Genomic DNA, 11,076 nt, shown 5'->3' on the forward strand with positions numbered 1-11,076 from the left:
TGCCCAGGCTTGTTTCTACTCTGCAGGGAGTCTACACACTGCTGCATGCCATAGGCATGCCTCCTGAAACTCACTTTTATACCCCCATGCTGGAATGTAAGATCCCCAGTGTTGCCCCCATATCCCCAGGGCATGGAAAATGATTGCCACTCAATACCTGTTTGTTGCAAGAATAAGCAATAAAGTCCTAATATGGCGCCCCTACCCCATTACCACTGCCCTGTATTTCTTCCAGGGTTGTTCTGTCACCCTATGCCTACTTTCGAGAAAGAGTGCCCTTGTTTCAGGGCTCCCTCATTGGATGTCTTCTTTGCAGACTAAGCTGGGCAGGAGTTAATGGTGAGCCTAGGACCCTGGGATGATGGGCAGGGAAGGGCTGTGATTTGGAGCCAGATAATCTGAATTCAAGTTTCAGCTCCTCTCTTGGCTGACTGCTCCTCTCTCTGAGCTTTAACTCTTCATCCACAAAATGGGACTATAAGGTGAAAAAGCGCTTAGGCCAGCACCTCGATGCTGACAGATAATTAAGGGAGATACATTCAATGAGGCCAGGTATTGAGAGAGCTGCTTCCTTCCCCCCAACTCTGGTCCCCTGTAGTGCTGAAAATGGACTGGGGGTCCGGAGGATGACCCAGGTGACCTTGAACAGGGAGAGGGGAATTGGCAGACTGCAAGGAGAATGTTTTGGTCTCCTCTCAATAAGAACCAGATGATGGAGATGCTGAGACTCAGGCTCTGCCTCCCACAACCCACCTTCCTATATGCAAGGCCTCAGACCCCATCAAGAGTCTCTAGGAAAACCCTCCCAGTGAGGGGCCTGAACGAGAGGCCCAGGGATTTAGAGAGAGGATGCCAGGAGGAAAGAGATGGACCGGCTAATGGGCCTCTTTCCTCCTCCCTTACCAGTTCACTTTTTCTGTAGCGTTATTGACCCCTCAGTAGTTATCCATCCAAGGTCGCCGGGCCTGGCCCAGCTATAAATCATGGAGGCTGGAGGGGGGCAACTGGCAGAGCGATGGTTCTGGGATGCAGCGGAGAGCTCAGGCCTCATCACAGCCGGGAGCAGGCGCAGTTAGCCCCAGTCTCGGGAGAGCTTCCGCTAAGAGGGCTAAGCCCCTCTTCGTACCCAACCACCGACCCACGCCCTACTCCTTCCCTTCCTCCTCCCCTTCCACCTCCCCTTCCTCTTCCTCCATCCTTCCCTTCCATTTGCTTTTACAGTGTCACTTCTTCCATCACTCACTCCTCTCCTCTCCCATCTTTTTCTACTTCCCCCAAGCTCTAGATTCAAGGTTGGCGAGGTCAGGGTAATAAACGGGGCGGGGCGGGGGCATACTAATTCCCTTTCACTGGGTCACCCCACCTGGTGCCCCAGTTTAGAGCTTCCGGGAGCAAGGACAGAACTCACGCAGGGGGAAACTGAGGCACAGAATTTCGACCTGAGGTGTCTGAGGAAGGGGGTCCCACCAGGTTCAGCATCAAGGTCACCAGTCCTGAATATACAGACCCTACTCCCTTGCCCGGTAATGGGGAAGGTCTACCCACCCACGGAGGGGCGCGCTAGGCCACATCCCCATCGGGCACCTCTGCCTGAGGAGCGAAAGGCCGCGCAGTCCGGACACTTCCAGCCCCAGCTCCCATCCGGGGGAGTCGGAGAGAAGCCCCTGGGCGGTTCCTCCAGGGCACCTGCGGTCTTGTCTACCACACCCCCATCACAGGCCTTCGCACACGCCGGGCCTCTTGACCGGTCCTCGCGCGCCCTCTGCTGGCGCCTTCCGGGAAGCGCGCCTGTCGGCCTCTACCCGCTCCCTCCTCAGCCCAACACACCTGGCGGCGGTGCGGGCCCCACCCTGTCCAAACCCCGCCCCCGGCCAGATACCCGTTCGCGGTGACGCCGCCGCCCACTAGGAGGCCCGCTGGAGCACTTCTCTATCCCGCCATCCTCTGCTTCAGAGCAGCCGCTGCCGGTCCAGATCCCAGAGAGGCCTGTTTGTCAGATCCAGAGGAGTGGAGGGAGTGAGGGCCACCAGCAGCATAGAACTTGAAGCTTGGAGCGGAGAGAGCGTTTCTCTTGCTGTGGAGCCAGGCTCTGGAGGGGCATCTGAAGTCTGAGTCTATACGTCACGGGGCAACAGGTGGGGCTCCTTCAGGGCATTTCTCTGGAGCCCTCCTCCACTTGGCCCTGCAACTTCCAAAGGTACTTCGGTGGGGGAGCGCGGGGGAGGCCCTCAAAGTCGGGGGACCTTGGTTCGCAGAAGCTCTGAGGTGGGGCTTGCAGTCCTTGGCCCCAGAGGTGGGAATCCGGGACTGTTTCCTGGCACAGAGTGGAACAGTAGAGGGCGTGACCTCTGGGTCCCTCTCTCGTGGAGCCAGGGCCTAAGGATCCTGGGCTTTCTCCCCATTAGGCAGCTTCAAGGAAGAGGGGCAGGCCAGGGGGTGATACTTTCCAATGGGGTGTCTGGTCTGGCAGGTAGGGAGGCCCTTGCCACAGTGGCCCCAAAGTTCTCCAGGACAGCAGAGCCCATGGTCATGGTGAAGAGAGAGAATTCCACAGAGGAAGCCTGGAGCTCAGAGGAGGAGATTCTCAAGCCAGGCTGGGCCCCTGTCAAGCCCTGCCTACAGTCATGTGGGAATAAGTCACCAATGTGTGGAGCTATGAGGGAGGGGTCCGGTGTGGGGTGGGGGGGGGATAGGCCGGGCATGTAGGGATAGATGTGAGCTATAGAGCCAGGACCCTCACCTCTAGCAGGGCTGGAGTTTAAGAGTCAGGGTCTCCATACTACTAAGTCCCTAAGGGAGGTGGGATGTTGCGGGGTAGGGGTCCCATCTCAGGACAATTGGGCCTTTGCTGATTCAAAACTCCAGTTCTCAGGGCTTTCCTAGTGGTCACGTGGCTCAGACTCCATGTTCCCAGTGCAGGGGGCCCTGGGTTCAATCCTTGGTCAGAGAACTAGATTCCACATGCTGCAACTAAGAATTCGTATGCTGCAACTAAGGATTCCTCATGCTGCAATTATTAATAAAAGATCCCACAAACTAAAGATTCTGTGTGCGGCAACTAAGACCCGACACAGCCAAATAAATAGATATCTTTTAAAAAGTCAAAAACTCCAGTTCTCAGGGCTAGGGAATGTGTCCTTCAATATCAGCATCAGGAACCTCCACAGATTCTGAAAAGCTCAGGACTCTCTCCTTGGGTATGTGGGAGACGGAGGGAGAGAAGTTAACAGACAGTCCAGTTAGATCTGGACTAGAACTTTTTCCAGAGCGGGAGCCAGGAAAACCAGCTGGGCTTCCTGGGTCACAGAGATCTGAGATGAAACCCAGCTGTTCTCAATGCTGTGTGACTTAGCACAAGTGAATGAATCTCTCTGGGCCTCTCTTTCCTCATCTGCCAAATGGAAATAATACAAGTACCAATAGGGTTATTGGGAAGGTTATATGATATAGTCCACAAGCAGGGCTGGGTTAAGGGTGGACTGGCCAGGCTCAGAGTTAATCAGTAAATGCTGCTGGAATAACCCCAGAAATATGGTGCAGCTAATCCAGGGCTCCTCACTGGAGACTCTTTCCATAACTTTCAAAATGTCAATTGGTCTTCCTCAAAATTCACTAATGCTGGGATCTTCCAGTGGAAATCAAAAACCATCTTTTGCCAGCACCCACCTAGGACACATGAATAGATACTTTTTGCAAACTGGTTTTGGGGGAAGGGGAACTCTGGTTTGAAAGTGCATTAAATTATCAGCCGGCCCCTACCCACATCCTAGAAGCCTCTGCCTGAACCAATTCCAGAGGCTCTTCCTGTTCTCCTCCTCACAGGAGGACCCATTCCTGTGAGGTGAACTTGCTACATTACACAGGGGTCCAGACTCTACCTGGAAAGACTCACAAATTGAAATGCTTATGAGGGTTTGGTCCCAGGTGAAACAACAGGGAGTTATGAGAACTTTGGAACTAGAGGGCAGCTTCAGTCAATTGTTGCCATGTCGGAATGCGGGGGCAGGGGGAGGGAAGTAGCATTAGGATAGAGCCTCAGACCTCTCCCAACTTTATCTCCCTCCCCCATCGTAGGACTCTCCTAAGATACCCTTCCCCTAAGCCCTGCATATTAGGTTTCTACTGCTGCACAACAAAAGTGATGACAAATCACAAACTTAGCCCCTAAAAACAAGACCCGTTATTTCAGAATCCTATAGACCAGAAGTCCAGGCAGGCTCAGCTGAATTCTCTGATCAGGGTTCTGCAAGACCTAAATCAAGGTGTTAACCAGGCTGGGCTCTTATCTGGAAGCTCTGGGAAAGATCAGCTTCCACACTTACTCTCTTTGTTGACAGAATTGGGCTCCTTATGGTTGTAGGACTGAGGTCCCCATTTCCTTGCTGTGTATCAGCTGAGGGCTGCTCCCTGGTCCTTGTACAAGTCCCCTTCTATCTTCAGAGCCAGCAGAGGCATGCTGAGCCTTCATGCTTTGAATCTCTTTGCCCCTTCTGCTAATAGCTTAATAAAACTTTTAAAAGGTTCACATTATTAGACCAGACCCACCCAGATAGTTTTCCATTTGCCATATGAGGTAACATAACTGCAGGAGTAGCACCTTCTCAGAGCTGAAGCCTCGACCCACACTCAAAAGGGCAAAAGTCACTGGGGTTTTTCAGAGAATCCTACCCACCACACCCATCTTCCAAGATGGGATAGAAACAGCCCCCTGCCCCAACTTCTGTGAGACCTTGGGTCAGTAACCTCCCGTTTCTGGTCCAGTTTCCTCATCTATAAAATGGGGTAAGGTGGTGGATAAAATCTAAATCCCTCCCATATCTCACATACTGATTATGAGGCAAGAAGACAGAGCATCTGCCCCTTTGGACTTCAGGGGTCCCACTGCTCAGGATTTGCCTAACCCTTCCAGAAACACTCCTGCAGACCTGCGAAAGGGCCTTACCGGGAAAAGCAGTACAGCCACATGACAGGAGACCTGGGTTCGATCCCTGGGCTGGAAAGATCCCCTGGAGAAGGGAATGGCTACCCACACTCCAATATTCTTGCCTGGAGAATTCTATGGACAGAGGAGCCTGGTGGGCTACAGACAGACCATGGGGTTACAAAGAGTCAGACATGGCTGAGCAACTAACACGCACACACAGCAGAGCCAAGGTGCCCAGTGTAAGAGGCTCAGCCACCTAGCTGGGCTGGGCTGTTGGGAAGTGGCCACTTCTGTTGGCCAGAGAATATGGGTGTCTGTGAAGCCCCACAGACTAGAGTGGGTCCCCCTGGAGACTGCACAGGGCAAGGTAGCGTACACCTAGTTGATGGAGAAGAGGGGCGAAGACCAGGTCCCTTCCCCTCACCTCTCACCTGGTGCCGACCTTCAGAATCCACCTCCCAGATGCATCCTAACCGCTCCCAGTCTCAGCCTCTGGGTCTCCAAAATGCCTTCGTGGCCTCTTCCTGCCCCTCCCACTGAGACCCTGCTGGGCAGGGGTAGTTGATCCCAGCATCCCAGACCCTCTGGGCTATTCCTGCCCAGGGATTGGTCTGGGGTCTCAGGATTCTCTCCTCTGGGAGCCCCAGTCAATCACCCACATTCCCCCCACCCTCCACCCCTTGTAGTAACACAACCCCTCTTTTCCCAGGCTCCCACCAAGGCATGGTGGAGGGGCTGGAAGGAGACCCACCCCAACTCTATCCAAGCGCGGAAGCTGGGTAAGAGGCGGGGAAATGAATATTAATTTATCATGATTAGGCAAATCCGGCAGGGAGAGCCGATTCCGGAGGAGGCTAAAAAGATGAATTTCAGCAATAAAATTAAATAAGGACGGACGGGCGGCCCCTCCTCCCTCCCGCTTTGCTGATCTCTCTCTTTCTTACAATTTATGAGGCCAATTATGAAGATGAGGTTGGAAGTTCCTGGAACTTCACTAAATGCAAACGGCGGTCCCTGCTGTTCCCATCAAATTAATTAACCGCGTGCTATTGATGGCCGCTCAAGGCTGACGCAGGCGGCCCGCCCTGCGGCCGCCTCCAGGACACAAGGACTCAGAGTCCAGAGCCCATCGGGCCTCCACCACCTTCTGCAGTCCCTACCCAGCACCACAGGGACTCTGGGGACCCCCGATCCAGCCCCAGGCCCTTCCCAGAGCCCTTGAGGACCCTGGGGCATGCACACCGAGGTCGAGATTGGTGGATACACTGACACACACCCAGCTGTCCACACACGTGCAAATGTAGAGTCATGAGCCTGCAGCACCCAAACACGGGCCCAGCAATGTACTTTAGGCACACAGGCAAATGGCCCCGCAGTTAGACAAGGGCACAGTGGCAGCATTGCTTAGGGAACCAGACAGAGCCTGGTGGGTGAGGGCAGTAGGGCTCAGGGTGTCTTGCTGCTGGAGGAACACGATTTCTGGGGCCATCTGCCCGCTCCATCAGCACCAGGCCCCCTGGTCCAGCAGAGTGAAGGGTCAGAAGTTCCACAGTCACTCAAGCACCATGCAGTGGCCCATGGCATTCTCAGAGCCCTGCCCACAGTCCCTCCACCACTGGGTCCTCGCCTTACCTCTGGGATGTCTTTCAGGGTGTTCCCTCTAGGCTTTCACTGGAGCTCAGCTTCTGCACTTACCCCCAGTGTAGGGGACCAAGGCTTGCAGAGCCCCTGGTTCAAACAATAGGGGCAAGGCCTGGCCCAGAGTCTCAGGCCAGTTTGGGGACTTCAGACCTGAGGGTCCCCCTGTCCCAGAGCTCAGAGCAGGGCTGCTCAGGTGTTCTGGAAAACTATCTGGCTGGTGTCTGGACTGAAGGGCAGAGCTGACAGAGGGCTAAAGGTCTGGAGGCTGAGCCCCTCCTAGGCTTGGGGCGGCAGGTGCCCCAGCAGCTGCAGCTGCCGTGTGACGTTGACCTCTGGATGGTGAGGAGTCTGGAAAGGGGCTCTCCTGTTGGGGGAGTGGAGAGGGAGTAAGGCCAATGTCTTCTCCAAGCTGTCGTCCCTCATCTGGGCAAGAGCCATCCCATTCTGTTCAAAGGGACACGAACTCATAACTCCCCTGTGGTAAAGCAGGACCAAGGGCTTGGGTTTCCCATTCCTTTACTCCTGGAGGACAGGACATAGCTGGGCCTGCTCTCCTCGCCATGTCCACTCCAGGCCTGGGAGACCCTGGCCCTGTGCCCACACTTGCTTCATCAGGAACAGCCAGAACCCAGGAGGAGAGTTTGCCCTGGTCTTGTTCCCCTTCAGTGGCAGTGTTACCAACCTAGGCTTTGGGAAGAGATGGTGATGGTTTAGTTGCTGTTGTGTCTGACTCTTGCAGCCCTGTGGACTGTAGCCCCCCAGGCTCCTCTGTCCACGGGATTTCCATGGGATTTCCCAGGCAAGAATACTGGAGTGGGTTGTCATTTCCTTCTCCTGGGAATCTTCCCAACCGAGGAATCGAACCTGGGTCTCCTGCATTGCAGGCGGATTCTTTACCAACTGAGCTACGAGGGAAGTCAGGGAAAGATGAGGCTCCCAGGTTGGCAGAGTTGGGGCCAAGCATCTCAGAGAGGATTGTGCCTTGGGCTCAAAGTGTCAGAGGGAAACTGGGAGCCTCAGACTGAGCACAGGGTAGCCCGTCCATGAGGACTGGGCCCCCAGCTTTGCCTACCACCTGCCTTTCCCCTACTCCAGGCATGGGAGGAGGCCCCTCCCCTTCCCCTCACTCTACTGTGCTTTCGGGGACCTCCTCCACCTCACAGCAGGGCCTGCTCATACCCACCATCCCTTCACTCACTTTGTACCAGGAGAGAACAAGACAGACTCTGTGTACTGGTCCTCTATCACTGCAGTAACAAACTTCCACACACTTGGTGGCTTAAAGCACCACCAAGTTATTACTAAACAGTTCCATTGTTTAGCAGTCTGACACAGGTCTCCCCAGGATAAAACTGAGTTGTTGGCAGGGCTGTGTTCTGTTATGAAGGCTCTAGAGTAGGATCCGGAGAAGGCGATGGCACCCCACTCCAAGACTCTTGCCTGGAAAGTCCCATGGATGGAGGAGCCTGGTGGGCTGCAGTCCATGGGGTTGCGAAGAGTTGGACACGACTGAGCGACTTCTCTTTCACTTTTGATTTTCATCCGTTGGAGAAGGAAATGGCAACCCACTCCAGTGTTCTTGCCTGGAGAATCCCAGGGATGGGGGAGCCTGGTGGGCTGCCATCTATGGGGTCGCACAGAGTTGGACACGACTGAAGCGACTTAGCAGCAGCAGCAGCAGCAGAGTAGGCTCTGTTTCCTTGCCTCTTCTGGTTTCTAGAGGCTGCCCGCATTCCATGGCTGGTAGCCCCATTTATCTTTAAAGGCAGAAACATCACATCTCTCTGACCTTCCTTCCTTCATCACAGCTCTCTAATCTTAGCCAGGAAAGTTCTCCACTTTTAAGGACTCATGATTAGATTGGGCCTATTGGCTAATCTCCTCATTCCAAAATTCTTAATTAAATCTGCACATCCCTTTCTTACCAAGAAGGGTAATATATTCACAGGTTCCAGAGAATAGGCCGAGGACAACTTTGGGAAGCCGTTACCCTGCCCACCGCACCTGTGGTCTGGCCTGAGACCACTGAAGTGCAGGGAGAGAGCAGTGATGAGCTGAGCGGGAGGCAGGAAGCAGGCCCGTGGGGCCCTTCCTCCTCATTAGGACCAGGTGGTGAGTGGGTGGTGGTTTTGGGGTGCTCAGTTGTAAGATAGTATCTTAGTTCCCACCAGGGCTCCACAATCCAGTCTCCCTTCCAGCAGGATGGGGCACTGGGTTGAAAGTCTGCCCAGGAATCCACTTTGGGCTCTCAAGTGGCTGGTCATACCCTTTTTTTAGTTTGGCCTCAGAGAACTTCCCCCTCTGCCTAAGGGCAGCCTTTCTCAGGACCAGAGTCCCTCCATTAGATCTTCTCCCGGGCTCCAGAGTCCCTGAGCAGCCCAGAGGACACTGCCCTGAGGGTGGGTCTCTCTGGAGGGGGTGGGCACTCTTCTTTTTAACCCATGATTGCCTGTTGCCCTTGCCAGAATGTGGTACCAGGAATCTGCATGGTTTGAAGGTGTCTCCAGAATTCTGATTCTCAGGGTTAGGGGTGGGGGAGAACCTCCCCTTCCTTCCTCTAAGAGATGGCAGGATGAGGGGCCAGGTCCCTGCTTCCACACCCAGAAACCAGCACCATCCCTCCCTATGGTTCTGAAGACTTCCTGTGTGTAGGGAGGGGTTAGCTGGCCAAGTTCTCCTGGGACCCACTGGTTCCTTCTTCTTGTCCTGGAGGCCCTGCTCCTCTGGGGCTGGAGAGGCTGCTGAGCAGGCTGGGGCACTCAAGTGGGATGTAGCAGCATCCACATTTGGATACAGACACCCCAGGCTTTGGGCTTCTGCCAGCTGCACCCCTTGCTAGGATAGTGGCAGGCACGGAGGCCCCAGTCCAGAGTAGACTAGCAGAGCTCCTAACGGGCCGAAAGCAACCGACACCTGGGGGGCCCAGAGAGACCCAGCTCTTCTTGTCCATTCCAGGCCCCAGGCAGCTACACCTCCCTGTAGGAGAAGCTCCGAGAGGCTCACCTGCCACGAACGCTTGTGCTGTGTGTGAGTGTGCTCTGAGACCCCAGGGACTGCAGTCCGCTAGGCTCCTCCATGGGATTTTATAGGCAAGAATACTGGAGTGGGTTGTCATTTCCTCCTCCAGGGAATAATGCTGAACCAGGGATCGAACTTCCATCTCCTGCATTGGCAGGAGGATTCTTTACCACTGAGCCACTGGGGAAGTTGCCCTTACGAAGGCTTCTAGTCCTCTGATGTGGCTTCTCTGGTTGGTGCTGAGCTGTGAAAGGGGCCCCCCAGCCTCCATGGCCTTTGATTCCTTCCCTGACATGACCCATACAGGCAAGGCCCCGCAGCTGGGACTTCAGGGCTCTGAGCGAAAGTTGGGCCCATTCTAAGCTTGCTGGGATCCCCTGACTGAGATGAGGACAATAAAGGCCAGCTCTCAGTTCAGTTCAGTTCAGTCGCTCAGTCGTGTCTGAGTCTTTGTGACCCCATGAATCGCAGCACGCCAGGCCTCCCTGTCCATCACCAACTCCCATTCACTGACTCACGTCCATCGAGTCAGTGATGCCATCCAGCCATCTCATCCTCTGTCATCCCCTTCTCCTCCTGCCCCCAATCCCTCCCAGCATCAGTCTTTTCCAATGAGTCAACTCTTCGCTTGAGGTGGCCAAAGTACTGGAGTTTCAGCTTCAGCATCTAGGAGTTTGCAATTAGAGAGATGCAGGACTCAGGGCCCGCCCCTTCCCTGCCACACAGCCAGCACACTCTGGTGGATCCCAACTCTGGCCCAGGCTCCTCGCAGCCACCTTTTCTTGCCTCTGAGCCCAGTTTTACACTTGGTATGCCAAACCTTCCCACCCGACCACTCCCCTCACCAAATCTTTCCTGTCCTGTAAGCTCCGGCCTCCAAAACCACCCTGATACCCCTGGCTGGCCTCTCCGAGCTGCTCAAATTAAGCCCCTCAGCTCGACTTTCAGTCCTCTACCAGCCTGGCCTTCTGACTCCCACCCGGCGCTCAGCATCCTCTCTAAAGCAGGTTCCTTAGTTGTCCCAAGAGAATGGCTTACCCTTTTCAAATAAGCTATTTCCTGCCAAGTTGCCCCTTGCCTCCTCCAGACAGCACAGCCTTCCCTGACTATCTCAGCCCTGTCAATGTCTCAGCCTTGTCAATGGCACACAGGTCACCATTTAGTTGTTCCTAATGAGCCTTGTTATATTTAAAACTTTTCACTTTCACTGAGCCTTGTTACATTTGTTCATATCCTTAGGTATTGCCTATTCTAGGACAGGGCCCACAGGACAAGCTGATGGGTAGACAGGCAGTCCTAATTCCCAGCTCCACGAATCCTCCCTCTTAATGTCCACCCCTACTCCTTTCTGAGTTGTTTAGGAGCTGACTCAGGCCTGGCCTAGAGAACTGTTAACTTGCCTGGGTTCCCATTCACCTCCGATCTCTGTCCCTACCCGGGAGAAAGGCAGGCAGAGGCTGCAGCAGCTCACAGACACATAGGCAGGCTGAATC

The sequence above is a fragment of the Budorcas taxicolor genome, chromosome 23 (assembly GCF_023091745.1).
Source record: "Budorcas taxicolor isolate Tak-1 chromosome 23, Takin1.1, whole genome shotgun sequence".
NCBI lineage: Eukaryota > Metazoa > Chordata > Mammalia > Artiodactyla > Bovidae > Budorcas > Budorcas taxicolor.